This window comes from Uloborus diversus, chromosome 7 (genome assembly GCF_026930045.1).
Source record: "Uloborus diversus isolate 005 chromosome 7, Udiv.v.3.1, whole genome shotgun sequence".
Classification (NCBI taxonomy): domain Eukaryota; kingdom Metazoa; phylum Arthropoda; class Arachnida; order Araneae; family Uloboridae; genus Uloborus; species Uloborus diversus.
The window spans coordinates 171675201-171692418 of record NC_072737.1 but is presented as its reverse complement, the minus strand read 5'-3'; positions in this window follow the sequence as shown (position 1 = coordinate 171692418).

The window sequence follows — 17218 nt, the reverse complement described above, 5'->3', positions numbered from 1 at the left end:
TTTGTAATCAACCACTAGGTACAAAACTAACAAGAACTGAACACAAAACGAAGAATGAGTGAAGTAATCAAGTTATTGAAGCAATGAAAAATTAAAAAACAATCATTAAAAATATTTAACGCTAAAATTTATGAAAAAAAGCCAAAACCAAAGATTTCAACAACCCATACGGCGTACTTTGCGATTTGACTCCGTCGGATCATCTCCTTTGGAGATATGTGAAGTCCTTTGCTTACGCTGATAAACCAAGAACAATGCAGTTCTTGGAAACCAACATTTGGCTGATTATTGCCGACATTCAGCCAGATTTATTGCGAAAGGTGGTGTGAAAACCGAACCTCCAGGTTACGTCATGTACGCGCCAGCAGCAGTGTCCACATACCTGAAATTATGGTCTGACATTAATGCCATAAACTTATATTTCAAATAAAGCAAACTGCATGAATATTAAAGACATTTTTTTGTGATTTATTACCATTTCAAGTTCTCTGCCTCAAAAAAAATACCCTTTACATCGCAAAATAGGTAATTGAAAATAATACTATTCTTCAGAAAACATTATATTCGTACCTTAAGTTCATTGCTGCCTCTCAATAAACAATCTTGAATTCACAGCTTCATTTATTCAATTTCAAAAGTAAACATAAAAAACCGGATATTGAGCAATTGGATAATTGAATTAAGCAATCGGGGGGTTTTTAACGTCTCCCCTAATTCTCTTCCGGACACCCAAGGATTTGTAAATATTAATCATGTGTCAGAACATTTTTCTATTTGGAAAAAAAAAACTTTTCACAAAGCTTTTCAAACAATAGATAAAAATAATAATAATTCTTTATTTTACTTTTTTTTTTCCAAAATTAAAATTTATTCGCCTTGCTGAAATTTTCAACGTAAAACGGAATGTAAACAGAAGTGGTATCTCGGTTTCAAAAACCAGATGCAAAATCCAATGCCAGTTTCGCGAAACTGGCGATATTTATTGAGTTTTTCACATAACTTTATATTTTACTATTGACTGGATTTCCCTCCACTTTTCAGCTAAATTCTTTCCAGCACAGATTTTCTCACACTTAGTAGAAAGTGTGGACAAATAAATGCTCTTTTCTTCTGTCGAAGGGACTTTCGTAATGTTTTGTTGTTGCTTTTCAGTGTATCTTTCTCTAGAAGGTAAAAGGCACAAAGGGAATTTTAAAAATCAGGATTTAAGCACCATCTTACGCCATTTTTATACTTTATTTAAGATAAAAAAGAGTGAAATTTTTAACCACCAAAATTTTATTTTATGACCCTTATAAATGACGATTCAGCAATACTAATCATCAAAAAAACTTAAACTCATCTTCTGAATAACTTAATTTTTGTGACCTTCCTTCCGCATTCAAGGTACATATGTTTAATTTAAATATTAGTTTATATTCCGCATTTCAGAAAATGTTTAACCATTAAAAAGTCCCATTGTATATTTGCTGTTTTTCATAGGTGTAGAAAAGTAACCAAAAATTTGTTCAAAAAATACGAATTTTAACAGTACTTATAACGCGTTTGCATGTGCTATTCAAATACTTTCTTTTATTAATTGCAATGTATTTTATAACATCGCATAACTTTAGCTTGAATATAGTTCCTTTCCTACACTGAAACAAAAAAAAATGTTAGCTTAAAATAAGTTTCATAATTTGAGAAGGAATCGATATGATCGCGCAAATGCAGTTTGATTAAAAGTGACATTGACCCTACTGCATTAGTTTAAAAAAAATACAGCTTTGACATTTAATTGTATTCTTCTCCTCTCACACAATGAATTTATTGATATAGTTTAAGTCTTCAGATATTAAAGCTGTTGTTGACAAGGTAAAAAGTTTAATGGTGGAACTCATGCCATTTTCATCATTAAAAATGAAACTATAACCAATCAAATAAATGTGGGTCAAATAAAAATAAATATAAAGAAATAATTATTATTTTTATTTTTCATTTCTTTTTTATTACTTATTAATGCATCTATTTTTATTATTATATTTTTGGGTTTTCCTTCATTGCATAGAATAGTTAGCCAATGTTATTGTTTCTAAATGTTGATTTAAAACATTTTTTTTCGTGTATAACTCCCTTGTTTGCCTATGGGAGTCGTTTTAGATATAGCCGTGAGTCTTGATAGCTTTAGTAATTTGGCATCAAGTTCTACTGATGAAGACAAAACTCATATTCTCTTGAGATCCATACTTATAGCTGGACAGCCAAAAATGTGGCTCGGTGTCAGTTGCATATATGGGAAGTTGTCACGAATTCGGTACTCTCTTGCCCTTCCGGTCGATCGGCATGCCTCTGTGATGATTGGTTCTTTGCTTGACAATGGTTTTTGTGCTGATTCTATCTGCATAACTACTACAAAACTGATGTTTTGATGCAATAATTTTCTCATAATTTAGATTTGGCTATTGCATTAGTATTTTTGAGAGTAACGATATAATTGTCAAAGTTTAGATTTCTGGCTTCTTTGGCTAATCAATCGTTACTCCTTCACTTTTCTAGAAAACCAAATGTCTAACAGAAATATTTTCTACAAAGACAGTCGCAGAAAAAATAATTCAATGACGTTAATCATTACTCTTCGTAACTAAGAGGGCTCTTTGAACATTGAGAAACTTTGAGTATTAAGAAAAGAACATGACCAGCACTATCTTAGTTCGTTGCTTACGAATACCGTCAAAGATCATTTTTCAACATTAAATTATTGAAATTCTTAAAACTGTCGTCAATCAAAAGCGAGGTCTTTATTTTGAAAAAAAAAACAGGAAGAATAAAAACAATATGATATTCACATAATTATATAGGGTAAAAATGGAAGAGATGCCATATGAGGAGAGACGCCATACCTTCAAAAAATCATTGCTTGTTCGACTGCGTTTCAGTGTGACGTGTGTATGACTAAAAGATTATTTTTGTACGAGCCTTTTTCGATGAAAATTTCTAGTCGCTGCGGCTTCAACAAGTGTTAAGTGTATGTAAGCTTGTGATGAACATTTACATTTTACAATATATGACAATACTTACGCACTTTATACCTATATGGCATCTCTAGCACACAATGAGGAGAGATGCCAAATTTTTCAAACGTGTAAATGAAAGGGTGTTTTGTTTATTATTTTTTTTTATTTAAGAAAGCAAAGAAAACACGTGAGGAAACATACATTAATTAGGGGGCAGTGGAGTGAAAATAACTTAATTCTGGCTATTAAAAAAGTTTAAAAAATGAGAAATATCACAAATGAAGCTCAAACACTTTATGAAACGCAGTGCGAAATGCTACAGCAGTTTTTACAGCATCTGGAGTATCCCACTTAATCCCAATGCTATTCTAGACCATTTATTTGCTACATCTGATTTAATTGAAGTATCTACTCCTGACATTTTTCTTGAAAGTGCTGCCCCTCCAGCTCTGTCTCCACAAAAACCATCAACTTCCTGACAAACATACATTAGTAAAGAAGCCCCCTATATAGATTCTTGAGAAATTCTGTCCAATTCAAAACTATCTAGCTTGACAGTGAAGCAATAACACGCTACTTGTGTGCGCGGAAAGTTCGGAAAATTATTATAGAAAAAGAAAAACTTACAGGATTAAATGTTCTTCATGCCAAAAATGGATGCATGAGACATATACAATGTACGCACAGGCAACTTAATAATTGTGGTAGGGAAATAACCGGCAAAAAATTCAAAAAAAAAAAAAAAGGAATGATAACATATATGGCATCTCTCCCACACTATATGGCCTATCTCCCACACGTTATGGGAGAGATGGTCTGGTGTCAAATTAAAATTTTCATTTTTTATTTCTTTTTCATTCTAGTCTAAAGCTCTTTAATGGTATTTTCAATATTTAATAATAGTGTAACTTTAAAATAAAACATACAGGGTTGATGTAGATTGCATTTTGAATTGTTTAACTAATTTCTACAAAAAGTATACTGTCTCTCCCACTTTTACTATATCGCTAATATTTGAAAATAATACTACAAAATATTTCAGTAATTTTCATAGCTTTCTAGTAAGGCTAGCAATATCTCTTATTTAATTATCTTAACATTAGAAAAGAGTTCTAAAGTTATTTCCTGGTTGTGTAAAGTGACTATATTTCGCCACCCTAAGCGTCTCTGGTCTGACACTAGGCGTCGCCACCTGTGCTGTTTTTTTTCTAGTTGCAGTCAGAAACACTTTATTTTGTGTAAGTTTCACGGGCAGTCCAGTCTGTTGCCATTCTGGAAAACTTTGACTGAATTTTTAGAAAACTTGACGTGAAATAGTACTATTTGTAAATGCTGTTATGAATTTACTATAATGTGTTAACTCAGTTGTATTTGACATATTCGTTGAGGATTTGCTGCAAACTGATTGATCTGAGAGCTTCACTACGTTTAGGTTCAATTTACATAGCGCAGGAAACCACCATATTAGTGAATATGACGTTCCTATTTTCGTCCCCTAACAAAAATGAGTAAAAACGTTCATGCAGAGCATATGTGACCTTATCGTTTTTATGAAAACAAACATGGAGAAATATTGGTACGTTGACCTCGAAAACCGTAAACGAATCGACACTTTTTCCGTTTTTTATGATTAGTTGAAATTTTGGTCTCAAAACTTTAATGGCACCTATCTCCTTCGGAAAACGTTTAGTCCAGTCATTATAGTAAGTTCACCTCGGAATTCGAGATACCCAGCTGTAAGTCTGTAAATACTTGTATATTGACACCCTAAAAGTTGTCTCAAAACCTACATGTGGTAGGGTGTACGCAACTATTAAATTTCAAGGTCAAAGGTCACGAAAATCGGTTTTTGCGCTTTTTTTATTATAAATATCTCATTTCCTATGTTTTTTTTGCTATTTGTATGCATTATCAATATTGTAGAATACAAAATACTCTACAAATTGTGTTTAAAAATTTTTTTTTACACGGTGAACCGTTTTCGAGATAGTGGGCGGAGAGCGCGTGGTCACAGGATCACTTCAGGTCAACCGGTGCCTCCGGTCGAAAACGCGCCATATATAATTGATGAACCATCGATAAATCAATGAATATAAATATTTGTCAATTTTTATTAACTATTATATTATATTTTATCATTTTTTTCCTAACTTATCCACTTTTTATACAGTATTAGTTTACTTAACAACACTTACCTGCCCATATAATTGCAGAATTATTAATGAAAATATAGGAATTATATTTGATATTGTAACGGATTCGGTGCGACTTCCACTTTCTTGAAATGAAGACACAGTTCTTGATAAAAAACACAGGAAATTTATTTACACTATGTACAGGAAATATCTTCAACAACTGCTAAATTATTCATCAGCAATTAAGCAATTATCACACAACACCGTAAACTCAACGTTTACACACGTATTTACTTCCAAATACGAAAACAACACAGCGAAATGCCTCGCTATAAACAGAGCAAAAATCTTCTCAGTTCGAAATATCAATCGAAACTAACTGTTTATCCATCGCTAACGGCTTAAATACACCGAAAAGAAATTTCTCAAATATTCCACACGCTTCTGTAAAGTAGTAGACCGTTATCAATGAAAAGAAAGAAAATAGGGGTCGTATAATTTAGCCGAATAAAAAAGGGGTTGTATATTCATTACGGGAAAATATTTACAGGTTACGTTCCTACAATAATTACTATTTACAGAATTTGTAACATTGCCCCCTTCCTAAGGACTGCACGTCCCGGGCAGTACAATCCCCAGAAAGGGTGCCAAACTTCTATCACAAGTTTACAAATATACACATTAATTAATAACTAACAGATACAGAAAACACAATAATAACAAGAAATATTACTAAACATTAAAAGCAAAAATTATCTACAACTTTTATGTTATCAACCATGGTTGTTTACGTAATACTCATGAACTATGGCCATAGTATGGGGCTAACCGATCATAATGTACAACCCTAGGTTTTGCATTAGGTGATTTTTGGATCCTCACTACGACGTCATTTAGTCGGTTAACGACTTTGTAGGGTCCATCCCAATGCGACTGCAATTTGGGTGAAAGACCTTTCCGTCGGATGGGATTCCATAACTAAACCTTGTCGCCTTCGTTGAATTCATGTCCAGTAGACCTTGTGTCGTATCGGGTCTTCATCTTCTCCGCCGCGATGTTGATTCGCTCTCGTGCGAAGTTATGAACGTCTTCCAACCGGGCCTGGAGATCCTGGATGTACTCCTCAGGCGATGCAGGCGCATCCGGAGGACGACCGAAGACGAGATCACAAGGTAGCCGAAGCTCTCGTCCGAAGAGCATCTGAGATGGGGCATATCCGGTAGTCTCGTGGACAGCACTGCGGTAGGCCAGCAGGAACAAAGGTAGCTTCTTGTCCCAATCCTGTTGATTTCTGGATACCATAAGCGAGAGATTATTTAGGATTGTGCGGTTAAATCTCTCCACCATGCCGTCCGATTGTGGGTGTAGTGGTGTTGTCCTAGTTTTCTCAATTCCGAAGATTTGACATAGGCCCTTAAACACAGCAGAGATGAAATTCCTCCCTTGATCGGAATGAATCTGCAAAGGTGTTCCGTATCTCGAGATCCAATGTTGGACTAGAGTCTCCGCTACGGTAGTAGCCTCTTGATCTGGAGTGGGATATGCTTCCGGCCATTTGGTGAAGTAGTCGATGGAAACAAGAATGTATTTGTTCCCATCAGCAGTTCTTGGTAGAGGACCCAGGATGTCGATCCCAATTCGTTCGAAAGGAGCTCCAACGTTGTACAGATGTAGCTTCCCTCTGCTTCTCTTCTTCGGTCCTTTACGAGCAGCACAGGCGTCACAAGAATGGCACCACTTCTCCACGTCATCCTTCGCCTTGCTCCAGAAGAAGCGCTCCCGAACTTTATTGAGAGTTTTCAAGACACCAAAATGTCCTCCAGTCGCACTACTATGTATTTCTTTCAGAACATCTGAAATCCTGGATCGAGGAAGTAGTAACTGCCACCTAGATGTCTTGCCGTCGTCAGATTCCCATTTCCGGTGTAGCACGCCGTTCCGTAAATGGAGTGAGTTCCATAAAGCCCAGTATCTTTTTGTTGCAGGACTGAAGATGGAAACGTCCTGCCAGCTAGGGCGTCGACTGTCACTTTCCATGAACTCTAAAATTGGTTTTATGTCGGGGTCTTCAAGATGATCTTTTCGAACTTGGTCATCACTCCATGGATCAGGTTCTGATGATGTTGGAGTCACTGTCACCTGATAGGCGGTAGGGCTAGTCGTTCCATACTGTTTCTCGATTCGGGAACAATAGTGGCAGTTCTCAGGACAGGGTCTCCTTGATAAAGCGTCAGCATTACCGTGAGATAACCCTTTTCGATGCTTGATCTCCATGTCATATTCCTGGAGCCGCTGTATCCATCTGGCTATCTGGCCTTCTGGATTCTTGAAGTTCAAAAGCCAAGTTAACGAGGCATGATCTGTCCGAAGCAGAAATTTTCGGCCGTAGAGGTAATGATGGAAGTGTTCTACAGCATTCACTATGGCCAGTAACTCCTTTCTGGTGACGCAGTAATTTCGCTCCGACTTTGATAAGCATTTGCTCCAGTAAGCGATGACATGTTCATTTCCGTCAATTTCTTGGGATAAAACAGCTCCAATTCCCTCGTTGCTCGCATCAGTGTCCAGGATGAAGGATTTTTCAGGCTGAGGATAGGCGAGGATAGGCGTTGATGTTAAAGCCTCCTTCAGTCGTAGAAATGCATCTTCGCATTCTTTGGACCATTCAAACTTTTGCTTGCTCTCCGTCAGCTTATGCAAAGGTCGTGCAATGTTGGAAAAACCCTTCACAAACTTCCTGTAGTACGTGCAGAGCCCCAGGAAACTTCGCAATTGATGGATGTTTTCGGGACGACTCCAACTCCTGACCGCAGATACCTTCTCTGGATCGGTTTGCACACCCTCAGAAGAGATGATGTGACCAAGGTAGTTCACTTCCCGGCGGAACAAATTACATTTGGACGGGCTTAACTTCAGATTGGCTTCCTTAAGCTTTTGCAGCACCTTCCTAAGATTTGCCAGATGTTCTTAGAAGCTGCGTCCCACGATGATGATATCGTCTAAGTAGACCAGACAGGATTCGTAAGAGAGTCCTCTTAACACTGTCTCCATAAGACGCTCGAACGTAGCTGGTGCATTGCAGAGGCCGAAGGGCATCACTTTAAACTGCCATAAGCCTTGTCCAGTTGTGAACGCTGTCTTCTCTCGATCCTCAGGGTGTATCTCAACCTGCCAGTAGCCGCTCTTCAAGTCCAGGGTCGAAAACCACTTGTGTCCGGAAAGAGTGTCCAAGGTATCGTCTATCCGTGGAAGAGGGTAACTGTCTTTCTTGGTGATTTCATTCAGTCGTCGGTAATCGACACAAAATCTGGTGGAGCCATCTTTCTTTCGGACCAAGACGATGGGAGAGGCCCAAGGACTGGATGACGGTTCGATTACATCATTCTCCTTCATCTCTTTCAGGAGGGTTTCAACCTCTTCCTTCTTAGCGAACGGTAGTCGTCTTGGATGCTGTTTAATAGGGGGGTGTTCTCCAGTGTAAATCCTATGCTGCGTTAAATTCGTACGGCCAACATCCTCCGATGTAGATGAAAACAGATGCTTGAAGTCGTCCACCAATTGTTCCGCAGCAGTTCTTTGATCCTTCGATAAGGGTGCACTCCCAATTAACTTCGATGTCAAGGACTCAGAAGACACAGTCTCGGGGGAATTGATTCTTCTAATGATGCAGTTTACGGGAGTACAAGTTGCTAACACTTCGCCTTTCCGGATATTCCTTGGCCTTTCACTCACGTTGGCGACTCTCACAGGAATTACATCCTTAGAAAGGTCCACAAGCGTAGATGCTACCAGCACTCCTTTTGGGTTATTGCTTAAGTTGGGGTATTCAATGAGTCCAAATCTAAAACTATTGCTTTCTTCAATGGAGCCGGGTATTAATGATTCTGACCTTGAGGGAATTGATAAATCTGTTTGGGCAATTATTTGATGAGCGGATTTTACATCACTTTCTGCGGGAAAGACTGCTATGTCTTCTCTCGTCGAGTGCAGCTCGTTAGTCTTGAAATCGAGGTTGAAGTCATACTTCTTTAAAAAGTCCAATCCGAGAATGAAGGGGTCTATGATAGCAGCAACGAATGCGGTATGATGGTAAATGGCATTTCCAAACACAATTTCTAAGTTCACTTTACCTTCAATCTCGATCTTGTCACCTGTCACAGTTTGGAGGGTAACGCAGGGCGGCGTCCACAGAATGTTGAGTCCAAATTGACGAGCCACATCTGTTCTAATGATCGTAACATTGGCTCCAGTGTCAATAATCAGTTCGCATGGAAACCTGTTTACATATGCGTAAACAAACAGTCCATTACTGCCGCCACTCGTCGATGAAATCTGGAAAACTTTAAGATGGGGCTCATTCCAATTTGGCGACCTCCGCCCCGCGAGATTGCCATGGCTTAGTTTTCCTGGACCTGGGAGGGAGAGGTGCTCTTCCCTCTGGTTTCTTGGCGAGCTTCACAGTTTCTTCGTAAGTGACCCTCGCCGCCACATTTCCAGCACTTAAGTGATTGTCCATTTTGGTACTTGGGAGCCGAAGTCCTTTTGAGGATTCCTGCAATTTCTTTTATTTGCTTTTCCAGTTCAGCAAAGCGTGACGAAACCGGATCAGGCTCATCAGTTTTCACACGCCGCGGATTGAATGGCGATCCTTGCGGGTTGCTTGCTGGGCGGCCTCCAACTTCATCGCATACACAACAGCAGAACTCAGGTCTTTGACATCCGCCATCCGTAGAGCTTTCTGGATTTCCGGATCTCGAACCCCGTCGATGTAGTAGTTGAGTGCCAGGTTGTCTCGAACATCCGCAGGACAGTCGCAAAAAGCAAGATGAGACAGTCTCTCGACGTCCGCCGCTAGCTCTTGCAGGGTCTCCCCGGTTTTCTGGAAACGGGACTTCAACTGGAGTCGGCTGAAATCTTTCTGGCACTTCTCACCGAAGCGAAGCTCCAACGCAGATGTGAGGACGGCGAAATCCAGGCGCTGGCTGTCCGGAAGGGTCTGAAGAATGTCCGCTGCGTCACCTCTCAGGGATGCTGCAAGATGGCAGGCCTTGGTAGCAGAGTCCCATCCGTTCGCTTCCGCCACTATCATGAATTGGGTCTTGTATTCCTGCCACGAACTTTTCCCATCAAATGTGGCCAGTTTAATGGACGGTCGAGCAACAGATGTGGGAGCGCCAAACTGTACAGAGCTGCTTTCCGCGGTCGCCAATCTCCGTTCCATGTCTTTAATTATTTCTTCCTTAAATGAAGTAAATTTCTTGTCTTCTTCTTCCAACTTATTTTCCACACTGGCGATACGCTCTTCCACAGTATCAAATTTTTCTTCCAGAGCATCAACTTTATCTCCCATGGCGGTTAGTTGATTCTCCATCATGGTTTTCATCGACGTTAGGTCACTTTTTATTTCATTTTGACTTGTAGTAATTTTAGCAGTTTAAATCACTATTTAACTGTTCCTGGTTAGTCGCCAATTCATTTTTAACAGAGTTGATTGCATCAAGAAGTTGTTTTAATTGTTCATCCATTGCGCGAGTAATCACCATAAAATTAAAGTCCAAATTCAAAAAAAAAGTCTTTATGAAAAAAAATGTCCAAAGTCACACTTACTCTAAGAAAGTCCAGAAGAAGCCCCACGTTGGGCGCCAAATTGTAAGGGATTCGGTGCGACTTCCACTTTCTTGAAATGAAGACACAGTTCTTGATAAAAACACAGGAAATTTATTTACACTATGTACAGGAAAGATCTTCAACAACTGCTAAATTATTCATCAGTAATTAAGCAATTATCACACAACACCGTAAACTCAACGTTTACACACGTATTTACTTCCAAATACGAAAACAACACAGCGAAATGCCTCGCTATAAACAGAGCAAAAATCTTCCCAGTTCGAAATATCAATCGAAACTAACTGTTTATCCATCGCTAACGGCTTAAATACACCGAAAAGAAATTTCTCAAATATTCCACACGCTTCTGTAAAGTAGTAGACCGTTATCAATGAAAAGAAAGAAAATAGGGGTCGTATAATTTAGCCGAATGAAAAAGGGGTTGTATATTCATTACGGGAAACTATTTACAGGTTACGTTCCTACAATAATTACTATTTACAGAATTTGTAACATTATATTAGCCAGTAGGAAAAATAACTATATAGATGTTAATTTTAATTAGCTTTTTTAGTAAATAAATTTTCTGTATCAAACCAAGACTTTATAAATAATCTGTATACAGTCAATTCGCGATAACTCAAGTCCAATAACACGAATATTTCTAAAACTCGAAGTTTTATCAAGTCCCAATCCGTTCGTATTTAATTCCATGTTAATTATTGCTCAATATTTTGAAGTTAACTTCCTTTAAGTCGAAGTTTTTTCAAAGATGACTTGAAATTTATTTTGAAAGAACGAAAAAAAGAAGAAAAAAAAAATGTATAATTCAAGTGACTATGAGAGAAAAATTCATCTGCCTTCACTCGCTATTCTTGCGCAATACGCAATAGACCTCTGAAGCTTGGAGAATACCTGTTTAGCCAATGTGCGATAAAGGAATTACACGCGTGCGGAAATGAGTATAGCTTGTTTTCTTTTGTTGTACTGTACTCTTTATACTTAGACATGTTGCGGGACTACGAATCTGCTTTTAAGCTGTCAAGTTGTCAAGTCAATTTATTGTACCTTTATTCAAAGGCTGACCTAAGTTAAGATGCGTTTCCCTTCATTCTTTAATTAAATCATTTGCTGATAAGTTCCCGAGAGAGAGAAAGAGAGAGATTCGCAACTCCAATAAACTATAGGGGGCGCTGCAGCCACGGTCTAATGGCGGATGAAAAAGGTAAAACAAACAAGTGCCGTAACTTATAACTTGCTTTGACGCTTTGTGAATCGCAGTAATTTTCATCATGTTTACGGGAAGCTTTCTTTTCTTTTCTTCTGAAATTACATTACACCACAAACTGTCTGAAGCTTGTAATTTACCCTAAAGAAAACACGTGGAATGGAATGTTTTACCTTTTTCCGTAGTATTGGTAATCATCGCAAGGTAGCGTATTCGAGCTCTGGAGTTGCGAATAGAGTTTTCTCTCCAGATGTCTAAGCGAAAGCTAAAAACTCTGGATTTTAAAAGTAAAGTAAATCTTAGATAACATTCAAAGGAATCTAACAATCCAAAAGAAAGATAATGCATTGAAATATGGCTCTAAATACTCTGTCAACGATATTAAAAGAGAAACATCAAAAACAGTACGAATCCATGAATCCGAATTTGAAACGAATGAAGATGTGCAATTTTCCTGAAGTAGAACGTGGCCCACGAGTAGAATCAGCTCTATTCAAGTGGTTCCAGCAATATCGAATTCAAGACCATGCCATTTCTATAAGTGCGTGAGAAAGCAACGAATTTTTCTTTTTTACTGAACATAGAACATTTCCACGCCTTTCCAGTGCTGAATGACTGGAGAGGTTCTAGACCAGACACAGCATCATCATCAGAACTCCTAAAAGAGAAACTAACATATTATGCTTAAAAACTTTAAGTTCTGTAATTTTGTCTGTTATATGTACGCATCAATTCAAATATTCGATCGTTTTTTAATACTAAAATGTCAAAAATCAAAACTAGCGGTAAGTCGAAGTTTTTCTTTGGTTAGTTTAGATTCGAGTTATCGAAAATTGACTGTATTTAGTTTTGCTGCCAATATTCAATAAATCCTCACTGAAGATACTATGAAATCGATTTTTAACTTGTAGATGAGACCTTGAGTGCTGATGGTGGAGAAAGTCGACCCCCCCCCCCCCCCGGCGCTACTTGCTGCATTTACGTGTTGTTTAGTCTTACGTTTGAGAATGGCTTCTTGTTCTTCTGTGAAGAATAAAAATCTTAGTTTACGAGACCGACTGGGCTCTGGACTGGAGTACAAGGCAGATGTTCCGGTTAGGTAATCAACCGAATGCATAACCCCCAAGGATTTAGTTCCCGAACAGTGTTGCCAGATTGGGGGAAATTTCCCCATTTTGGGGAAATCTGGTGCTCTCTGGGGAAATTTTGGGGAAATGGATTTTGAGGGGAATTCTTTGGGGAAAAATTTTTTCCTCGGGGAAAACCTGGGGGAATAAAACCTCGGTGAAAAAAAGATTTTTTTTTGTATTTAAATTCGCGTCAAGAAGTAGTGGGAACATTGTTTGTATCAAACAGCGTTGGGTTAGCTTTGCTCAACTTAATGGAATTCGCATTTCGCATTATGTGGAATATTATGCTATGGAATTCGTATTAATGTTCTGCGTGAGTAACTAGTTGATACGTGAAACAGGTAAAAATAAGTGTGCTGAAGATTGTTCTTGGATAAATATATACAAAAATCATAGTTTAAATGTACATACAGAAGCAGAGTAGTAAACGCGAGTAGAAAAAAAATATTTGGTTATTTCTTATCTCTCGGTCAGGCGTATATGTATACGCTTATATAAATGTTCTTAAAATTGGAATACAGTGAAATTCCGTTACAACGAATACCAATACAACGAAATTTCCGTTTCAACGAACTACATTTTTAGTCCCTATATAGCTGCCATTACAATATTTGAATTCCATTACAACGAAATTCCTGTTACAACGAACAAAATTTGCGGTCCCTTGGAGTTCGTTGTAACGGGATTTCAGTGTAGAAAAAGAACAAAATCAAATTTTCAAAAAATCGCTTAAAGGTGCACACATCCATGTTACAAACTAATTCTTTGCCAAATTTCATGAAAATCAGCCGAACGGTCTTGGTGCTATATGCGCGTTAGATCCTGACAGACAGAAAAAGATCCGGGCAGAGAGATATCCAGACAGAGAGACTTTCAGCTTTTTTATTAGTAAAGGTAAAGATAAAGAAGACTAAAAAAAAAAGCGAAAATGTGAAGAAAAAAAAAAGTTGGGAAATTTTATAAGAAAATTTGGCTATTTGGGGGGGGGGGGGAATTCAAGAGACAAAAATATTAGAGGAAGTCGATTCATTTTATGAAAATATTAGTGGAAAAATCATTTTTGCATTTGGGGAATTTTGGTAGAAAACATCGCTTTTTGGGGAAAAGTTGGAAGGGAATTGGGGAAATCTGGATTTGACCATCTGGCAACACTGGTCCCAAACAAGTTTGCTACTCCACTTATCAACCCACTGAAGGGATGAAAGGCTGATTCAACGTGGGGTCGACTCAGCCGAACCCGAGGATTTATAGTAAAGAGTAAATGTAACTTTATTAATAGAAAAGAGTGCAACAAGAAAAACAAACTGTTTCAGTTATTCAACAATTAAGTGAAAAACAATCAGTGACATCATTACTAATATAAAGAGAAAATAATAAAAAATAGTAAAATATTCAATACTGTGCATGGGGCATGAATACTAATTCTAATACTTCATGAGCAATTGAACGCAAAAATTTGAGGAATTTAAAAACTACGCATGTAATTTGGTAAATCAAAAATAACGAAATTAAAAAAATTGCTCCTAAAAGCTTTAAAATAAATAAGTAAATAAATGAATTAATTAATTAATTAATAAGGCCTCAGCGACATTATAAATCGCATGCATCAAAATCCCATCGCTATTTTCCCTTCTTGCCTGATGGAAACGTCTTAGCTCGGCCGATTGCCAAATTTCATATTTTTTGTGGTCAGACTGTAACTATTACTAACGTTGTAACAATATTTGAAATGATTCAGGGGTGCCCACCTAGAGAAGGGAGGGGGGATCATGGTGCAGACTGTGCCATTGAAAGTTTTAGGGGGGTGCTTTGAGGGGTATTTCTCTCATTTGGGGGGCTCTTGCTTTGCTTTTTTGGGGGGTGGGGATCTCCGCGATATTTACGGGGTGCGCCCTTGCTCTTAGGGGGGGGGGGCACTCCTGAATGAATGAAAACGTTTTGTTACAAGACAACAGAAAGAGAGTCACCTTAACTGCCTACAATTTTCGTTTTTTTTTTTTTTTTTTTTTTTTTTTTTTTTTACCTTGTCCTTTGGTATCACTTTCTGATCGGAAAGGATGAGTTTCACCTCCGTTGAGGTTATGAAAGGGTGATTCACTGGCGAGTCTGAAATAAGCAGGCTCCAAAACACAAACCACAGGCATCCAATTATACCTGAAACACACGACACGTTCAGAAATGATGTCCATTATTTGAACATATTTTACAGAAGGGGTTGTGTGTGTTCTGTCCATAAATGATGTTCCCTTTAATCATTCTATTTCACCCCTCCTCCCCTTTAGCACTAAGTTTCGCGTTTCAACTTACTCCCGCCCCTCCCCGTGTCATATGTCACGCTATATTACATAATAATATTGTTGCGAAGAAATGCGGGATGTCACATTTCTTTTCACTCACTCCCTCCCTCTCACTTGTCACAAACTTACAAATTTTCGATCCCCCCCCCTCACCCAAAGAGTGACATCATTTGTAAACGAACCCTGATTTAATATATAAAAACATAGGTACTCTTCTGTTGTTGGTAGTCGCTCAGCGTATTTTAAACTTTGGCGATTATTATTATTACTATTATTATTATTATTATTGTCGCCATGCTTTGATCAAAGTTATAGAAGTCCTAAAAATCGGAAAAACATCCGGCAATGAAGCAATAGTCGTCGTAAAAACATCGTAACACCACTAAAAACACATTTTTCTCCAAAATCGATAAAGCACTACGAAAAATAGATCACAACTTAAAAAAACACAAACTAAATAACTGGACTCACAGCTGGCTAAGATCGAAGCAGCTTTTATTTATACCCTTCGAAGACAAAATGGCTATCTTATACTATCAAATGCTGAGATCACTCTAACTTCTTCCGAACGTCAGAGAATTGACGATCGAAACAGGTATCGATAGAGTCATACATTTTTGGACATCATGTTTAGGCAGTTTTCGTGTTCTTGCGGCTTTAATTAGCGGAGATATTAATTAAAACGTCAATTCTCAGAGATGTTTCACTCGATTTAAAATTACCGATTGTCTGTTACAGGAATCGTACTTAAGTTGCTTGCTAGGAAACGAATATGCAGAATACTTGACCTGGGAGTAACAGTTCCTAGTTCAAGCGGTGAGTTCGTCGCGTGGCGAGAAAAAAAGTGTTTAATTAATGTACTACGCTGGTTCAAGGGTGCCAGTCATGGTATAGACTGCGCCACTGAAATTTGCAAGGGGTGCTTTTGAAGTAAAGGGGTGAGCGGAGGGCTTCATGTTACTTCAGTGGGTGCCATTGCTCTTGAATGAAATGGGCGTCCCTGTGCTGCTTAATTAACGCTTCGTCGCAGACGCTAAAACGCGTTCTTTCGCAACCTCAGGCAGCAAGAAGGGGGCGAAGTCTCCCACATGCACCGCCCCCACTTTGTTTCGGAAATGTACACTTGTGCGAGCCGCCGTAAGAGGCCAGATCGAGGCAGCCACCCTAGCGACTATAGTATTCTATTAAATTCTGTTAGGTTCGAAATTTTGACAAGCTTGGCAACATTTGGAGATTTTTTACCAAGTTTAGCTCTAATAATAAGTCGCCACAAATGATGGCAACTTGGCTATTCCACTTCAATTTCCATAGACATAGTGTTCAAACACGGGTAAAGCGGAGAACAAACAGTTGCAGGTAAAGCTTCAAAAACTGAGGTAATTTTGACTGAAAACTAACAAATTTATCAAATTTTGCAAGATTATAAATAACTACGGACAGCTCCCCCCCCCCCACACCTATTTATAAAACTTTTAACGGTATAAACCAAAAAAAAAAAAAAAAAGGAACATATCAAGATTTATCAACAATTGACACTGACGGTTGCTTAAAATGATGTGCGGATTCCGCTTCTGATTTTGGAGGGTGTCCTTTCCAGAGGTAGGGAGAACCTCCCTCCCCAGGGAGGTTATAACCTCCCTCTCTCGATCACACTGCAAAAAATTTTGTGTAACTTTACTCCATAAAGTCGGTGGCAGCATAGCTGCCTCTACTGCTCTGGAGTAACTTAACTGATATAACTGGTGTAAAGTTACACATTGCTCGTGGAAAGTTCCGCCATAGTAATGTAACTACAACGTAACGGCTCACTGATTTCTGCGTAAGG